General features: G+C 37.1%; 1 pseudogene; it reads left to right on the forward strand.

Annotated features, from left to right (window-relative positions):
- Positions 1 to 6,829: 6,829 nt before the first annotated feature.
- On the forward strand, positions 6,830 to 7,310 carry LOC105511631 (annotated as a pseudogene).
- The last annotated feature ends 752 nt before the right edge of the window (positions 7,311 to 8,062 follow it).

Here is an 8,062-nt window from a genome sequence, read left to right on the forward strand (position 1 = left end):
ATAGGTGGGAACTGAACAATGAGATCACTTGGACTCGGGAAGGGGAACATCACACACTGGGGCCCATCATGGGGAGGGGGGAGGTTTTGCATTGGGGAGTTATACATGATATAAATGATGAATTGATGGGTGCTGATGAGTTCATGGGTGCAGCACACCAACATTGCACAAGTATACATATGTAACAAACCTGCATGTTATGCACATGTACCCTAGAACTTAAAGTATAATAAAAAAATATATAAATAAATAAAGAAAAAAAGATTCGCATATGAGTGAGATCATGTAGTATTTGTTTTTCTGTGTCTGGTTTATGTTACTTAACATAATAACCTCTAGATTGATACTTGTTGTTGTAAATAACAGAATTTTGTTTTTAATGGCTGATTACTATTCCATTATGTACATACGCCACATTTTCTTTATCCATTATTCATCTATTGTTGGACACTTAGGTTGATTCCAAAAGTTATTATGTGTCAATTAGAAATTAGGTGACCCTGGGGGTCAGTGCTTAGAGAAATATAAAGCCAAAGTACCATGAACCATTATTCACTGATTGCTCATAGGAAAATGTAAAGCCTTTGCAGATCACATCACGAACAACTGAATGTTTATTGTAGCAACTCCATTCATTTTTAGTTTTACTTGTAAATTAAGCAAATCACTGCATAGTTCTGTTTCTATTTTTGGCATCATATAGCTCTTACCAAAATTTTTATTTTCTTAAATATCGTTGTATACATTAAATTTTTTCTGAAATGCATCATCATTAATATGCTGTCTTTAATGGAGCAACTATATCAAAAGTTTCTCAACATGTCTTCCTTCAAGCACATGCATGAGAATCACAGAGTATGCTTGTTTTAAATAGAGATTCCTGGGTTATAGGCCAGACCAACTGATTCAGAATTTCTGATGGGAGGATTCAAGGTTTTGTCTTTCAACAAGCTCACCAGGTAAATCTCATACACCTTGTAGACTGATAATTTTATGCTACATCATGGGTGAGAATATTCACAACCACACTAGGGGCATAAATTTGGAGGAGTATGCAAACAGGGTATAGAGACTCCTGCAAAGAATTAGAGTTATATCAGGTCTATGTATCCTCATGCTGTGTGATTGGAAGCTAATATGAAAACAATATTGCTAATAAGAAGTAGGATCATCTAAGGCGGCAAAGAAATAATAGAGATGAGGAAACTCATTAAAATAATGGGAGCCAGAATGGAAAGCTGCTAGTTTTCTTCTGCTTTATGAGCATAGGGTTGATCTTAAGGCCATCCCCCTTCCTGGCACCCCTTCTTCATTGTGGAAATAGTAAACTGTGCCAGGCATTTTTATTTGCTCCTCCAGATTCAACTGTATCTCTCTCTACGTTTTCCGTTAGCCACCTGGGGAGGCTGAACTGTATTGACTACTATGAGAGGCTCCTCTTCCCTCTGGCATCTGGTGGGGTTTTCAGTGAAGTGCCTCAACAGAAAATGAGAGGTAGGGAGGAGAGTGGGACTCTCTAACTGTGAAGCTAACTATATGTCATTAGACTGAAAGTCATTGCTCTACTCAAGGTGGTCTTTTCTACATAATGCTCCACTGTTAGGTTGTATTATACACTTTCCCCTTGTTCTTTTAGGTCTAAGGACAGTAATAGCTCTGTGATTGCTAACCCCAGGTTAACTACATTTGTATGTGTGTGTGTGTTTTCCTAGAATCTTCTGACTTGTTTATAAATTTGAAACCATCCTTATGACATCTGTTTTCTGTTTGGACCCTACTGAAACAGGAACCAAATGTTACATGTCAGAGTCCAAAAGGAGAGGAGGCATCATTTTCTCAGTGAGCAAAGTTTTATTTTACCAAATATGACAAACTCCTTATTGTCTTGGAACCCTCTGACATTCTATTCCTTCTGCTGAAGACTCTGTTCCCATGATTTGTTTGTCTAGCTAATTCCTAGTCATTTTAGAATTTTTACTTCAAAAGCCACTTTTTTATAGAGGTCTTAAGTGGCTCCTCCCAACTAAACCAGTTTCCTATTATAATTTCTCATAATATGCTGTTTCCTTTATTGTACTCATCCATATTATAAGTAATTTTTTTATCATACTTTAAGTTCTAGGGTACCTGTGCATAACATGCAGGTTTGTTACATATGTATACATGTGCCATGTTGGTGTGCTGCACGCATTAACTTGTCATTTACATTAGGTATATCTCCTAATGTCATCCCTCCCCGCTTTCCCCACCCCATGACAGGCCCCAGTGTGTGATGTTCCCCTTCCTGTTCTCATTGTTCAATTCCCACCTATGAGTGAGAACATGCGGTGTTCGGTTTTCTGTCCTTGTGATAGTTTGCAGAGAATGATGGTTTTCCAGCTTCATCCATGTCCCTACAAAGGACATGAACTCATCATTTTTTATGGCTGCATAGTATTCCATGGCATATATGTGACACATTTTCTTAATCCAGTCTATCATTGGTGGACATTTGGATTGGTTCCAAGTCTTTGCTATTGTGAATAATGCTGCAATAAACATACGTGTGCATGTGTCTTTATAGCAGCATGATTTATAATCCTTTGGGTATATCCCCAGTAATGGGATGGCTGGGTCAAATGGTATTTCTAGTTCTAGGTCCTTGAGGAATCACCACACTATCTTCCACAATGGTTGAACTAGTTTACACTCCCACCAACAGTGTAAAAAGTGTTCCTATTTCTCCACATCCTCTCCAGCACCTGTTGTTTCCTGACTTTTTAATGATTACCATTCCAACTGCTGTGAGATGGTATCTCATTGTGGTTTTGATTTGCATTTCTCTGATGGCCAGTGATGATGAGCATTTTTTCATGTGTCTGTTGGCTGCATAAATGTGTTCTTTTGAGAAGCATCTGTTCATATCCTTTACCCACTTTTTGATGGGGTTTTTTGATTTTTTCTCGTAAATTTGTTTGAGTTCTTTGTAGATTCTGGATATTAGCCCTTTGACAGATGGGTAGATTGCAAAAATTTTCTCCCACTCTGTAGGTTGCCTGTTCACTCTGATGGTAGTTTCTTTTGATGTGCAGAAGCTCTTTAGTTTAATTAGATCCCATTTGTCAATTTTGACTTTTGCTACCATTGCTTTTGCTTTTATAGACATGAAGTCCTTGCCCATGCCTATGTCCTGAATGATATTGCCTAGGTTTTCTTCTAGGGTTTTTATGGTTTTAGATCTAACATTTAAGTCTTTAATCCATCTTGAATTAATGTTTGTATAAGGTGTAAGGAAGGATCCAGTTTCTGCTCTCTACATATGGCTAGCCAGTTTTCCCAGCACCATTTATTAAATAGGGAATCCTTTCCCCATTTCTTGTTTTTGTCAGGTTTGTCAAAGATCAGATGGTTGTAGATGTGTGATATTATTTCTGAGGACTCTGTTCTGTTCCATTGATCTATATCTCTGCTTTGGTACCAGTACCATGCTGTTTTGGTTACTGTAGCCTTGTAGTATAGTTTGAAGTCAGGTAGTGTGATGCCTCCAGCTTTGTTCTTTTGGCTTAGGATTGTCTTGGCAATGTGGGCTCTTTATTGGTTCCATATGAACTTTAAAGTAGTTTTTTTTCCAGTTCTGTGAAGAAAGTAGTTGGTAACTTGATGGGGATAGCATTGACTCTATAAATGACCTTGAGCAGTATGGCCATTTTCTTAATATTGATTCTTCCTATCCATGAGCATGGAATGTTCTTCCATTTGTGTCCTCTTTTATTTCATTGAACAGTGGTTCGTAGTTCTCCTTGAAGAGGTCCTTCACATCCCTTGTAAGTTGGATTCCTAGGTATTTTATTCTCTTTGAAGCAATTGCAAATGGGAGTTAACTCATGTTTTGGCTCTTTGTTTGTCTGCTATTGGTGTAGAGGAATGCTTGTGATTTTTGCACATTGATTTTGTATCCTGACACTTTGCTGAAGTTGCTTATTAGCTTAAGGAGATTTTGAGTTGAGACGATGGGGTTTTATAAGTAATTTTTTATACATTATCCTTGAGTTATCTACCATGCTTGACTCTAATCTCTAGGAGGACTCTGACAAAACCTTCCTTTTGCAGATGCTTACTCAAATTTTGTTTAATAAGTGAATGAATAAAATACAGGTGTCTTAGAAAAGTTCACTAAGTTGGCTTTTTTCCCCTGGGAAAACTTATGAATATATATAAACTATATATGTCAACATGCTATTTTCAGTGCTTCCATAAATCCACATATTTTCATTTGACCAATTACACTAATGCTCACATGGACATAAATGTCTCAGGTTAAAGGTAATTAACTTATTTGTCTCAAAGGTGCTTGTTTGTTTTATGACAATTGCTATAAGAGAGAAGGCAAAAACCTATTGTTGAACAAACTGTCAACAATTTATAAAGCAATAATAAACCATATTAAGGAACAATTACATGACAATTAAAGACTGATTCTGGCTTGAACTCTGAATGGGCATTTGCATTTTCCCAACAAATGGAGAAAAGGTCAATGGGATCCCATCCTTCCCATTTTCTCCTCTCCAAAGTATTTCTAATCAGAGTTACTAGCAGACATCTACTTAAATTAAAAGGCATTCCTGTGTAGAATCAAAGTGCTATACATTTTTATGAGGCAAACTTGCCAAGATTGCCATTTTTTATTTGCTTCAATGAAAGCAACTTCTAGAAAGTTCTCTTTCTAGAAATTTTGTAACAGTTCCTAAATTGGTAGCCTAGGTTAGAAGGAAAACAATTTAATCCAAATATTTGAAGGTTGAATAAACACTGAGAACTCCTTTAGGTAATGCCCCATTTTTAAAATTCCAATTCCTCATAATGAGAATTTTGATTTCTTTATAGTTGAAGAACTGGAGGATAGTTAAGATGCCCCCACAGATCTGTAAAAGATACCAGTCTTCCTTTTGTTTGCATTTCTCATTTGATCAATTCACAGTCCCCACCTTGCTTTAGTTTTTCCCTGCATGGAGCAGAATGCCCAGGTCTCAAGGACTCATCTGTTTTTCTTCTTGAAGGACTGCAGTCAGTGCAGTTTCCCTCTTGCTAGCTGCCACCCCAGTCTGAGAAATTATGCAGATAACTACGCTTCTCCAAGTCATCACAAGCCTAGAGACATCTATCTGCATTGCACCAAATGCCACTGTAAAGAAAAAGAAAATCAGAATCTTTCTGCATTTCTGTATGGGTTGGTGTTCCTCCTTTATGAGTGATTTCAGGGATCAAGAGAATATTAAAGGCCCTATTTAAACGATTTCCCTGTGTGGGGTAGCACACAGCACACTGTTAATCATTTATATTTCAGTGTGAATAAGAATGCCAGATGCATTTTGAAAGCAGATTTTTATAAGGAGTGACGTGGTGTTGGGGGGGCGGTGCAGAGAAAACATGAGGCCTATGTGAAGCCCACAGCAGCAGAAAGGAGACATGGGGGTTCTCAACCTACGCATTGTCTACTATCCCACAGATACATCTCTTACTTCAGTCTAATTTCAATGAACATTATTCTACTTTGTCAAGTATTGAATGTGTTCCAAATAAAATAATATGCCATGAATTTTCTCTGTCTATGGCCATGCCAGAGAAGCAGTTACCTCATTATTAACCACCTTTCAATCTTTCAGTGTGTATATATATATATATGCACAAGTTTTAGACTTGCCATTATTCATATACACGTATATCATATATATATAATATATATGCATACTTTCCTTAACGTGAGTTAAAATAGTATGTGGATTCAGCATTAGACAAGGCAGTAGGATGTATAGCCCTGTAAGAACACAATAATATGTGTGACTTTGTACCATTACCTTTCAGGAAATGCATACCAGTAACATTTACGTAGCAGTTCAAAATTTGTACTTCCATCTAGTGGTAACTGATAGAAACAACATATTTTTCAGTCATTTGATTTTGGAGGCACTGGGAAAAGATAAATTGACAAAGCTCTTGGTCAACCAGCACCTGTTATGAATCCAGTAACATTTTGATATTGAATAGAAAATACACAGTGAAGGTAAACATGTCATAGGCAAAGGGAAGCCAAGGAATTTAACACAATGAATGGCTGCATAGGCTAAATTTATTCAGGATGGTTAAGCCAGAATTTTTAGCAGTGCTTACATTGGGAAGATCACATAGGGTGAAACGGTGGATGGTTTATTTTGAACATGAAGAGGAGGGTCAGGGAATTACTCCCATGTGATCTTTTTGCTGAGAACATCACCTAATGGCCAGCCTTCTCCATAACTTCCCAGAGTCAGTGTCCTTGATGGCAGATAATGTTTCAGAGAGGTCATTTGGGGACATGAAAGAATCTATTGGTTTCCTTAAGTGTCTCATTTTAAATCCTAGTGAGTTGGAATCTCAATAAAATTATATCTCAAATTGATATAGAAGAAAAGACTGCTTATAGACTCTGAGGCTGCCAAGGAGTAACTCTTAGTTAAGAGAGCAATGTGTTAAAAATGTGTAAGTTTTCTGTCATCAATTTTCCCGGAGGTCTTTTCATATCAGTTCTTCCAAGGATAAGGTAGAACAAGTTTTTTGAGATAGAAAATCTAGGTTTATTTTTTTAACATAAAAAAGACAAAAGTTTCTTTATTGTATCTTATTTTATGTGATATAAGAAAGGATTGCTTAGATTGATTACATTTCATACAACCTCCATTCCACTATGGATGGGAAAAACTAGTAGCTCTAATAAACTTGACAACCAAAACATTTCTAGAGTCACATGACATACAAAGTTCATGCTGTTTGTCATTGCAGATGCCACCACTGCTTGAGCCGCATGTCATCAGCTATGGTCAATTCCACCATGCTTGACATTGTGGCCTATGGTGAGCCCTTAGTCTGTATCTCCTTCAAGCTGTTTGCAAAGTTTCAAAGAAAGCAGAAAACTTTTGTGCTCTGAGCACTGGAGAGAAAAACTTTGCTTGTAAGGGTTCCTGCTTTCACAGAATTATTACAGGATTTGTCTGCCAGGGTGGGTATTTCACACACCCTAATAATATTGGCAGCAAGTCACTCTACCAGGGGAAATCTGATGGGAAGAACTTCATCCTGAGCATACAGGTCCTGGAATCCTGTCCATGGAGAATGCCAGACCCAACACAAACAGTGACTAGTTTTTCACTGCACTGCTAAGACTGAGTGGTTGGATAGCAATCACGTGGTCTTTGGCAAGGTAAAAGAGCATGAATAGCATGGAAGCCATGGAGCGCTTTGGGTTCAGGAGTGAAAAGACCAGCAAGATTACCATTGCTGACTGTGGAAAACTCTAATAAAGTTGACTTGTATTTTATCTTAACCATTGAACCATACCTTCTGTAGCTCAAGAGAGCAGCCCTCCACCCCATAGGCTGGCAATATCCTATATCTTTGTGCTTTTGCTGCAATTCTTTGGGTTCCATATTTTCCTTATTCCCCTTCACCTCTTGCTGGATTGCAGAGTTAAGTCTATAATTATGAAATAATAACTAAATAGCAAAAATTGAAAAAAAAAAACAAAACTCATGCTGTTTAGTGTGAATTGCCTCATTGTTGTAAAACTCTTAAGAGACAACGTAAGTACTGTTTCTTAGACATTGCCTCACTGGCAGAGTACAATCACCTGGAAAACCCATTGCCCAAAGAAATTACCTCTCATTCTATGGACAATTAGGAAGTTTTTCATATTTTAATTTTATGTCTGATTTCCTGGCTTGCGCAACAAGTATTTTGTTTCTTGACTTGATCTTGCTTATTTGGTCACTCACAATACAATGGTGATAATGACAATACCTCAACTTTCTTTTGAATATTTATTCACTCATTCATTTGCTCATTTATTTTGATTTTATTTTAAAAATTCCTTCTGATATAAATGGCTTTTGGCTCTAGTACATGCTTTTTTTCTGTCTATGTATGCGTTTTTTAACAAATGCTTATTCATCATGTTCAGTATCTTGCCTGGAGTTATTTTATGGGTGAGAGGAACTCTATGGGTGTTGTTGCCTCAAAAGTATCTATACCAAATGTGAAAGGTATAATAACC

Source organism: Colobus angolensis, unplaced genomic scaffold (assembly GCF_000951035.1).
Source record: "Colobus angolensis palliatus isolate OR3802 unplaced genomic scaffold, Cang.pa_1.0 Scaffold201, whole genome shotgun sequence".
NCBI classification, from domain to species: Eukaryota; Metazoa; Chordata; class Mammalia; order Primates; family Cercopithecidae; genus Colobus; species Colobus angolensis.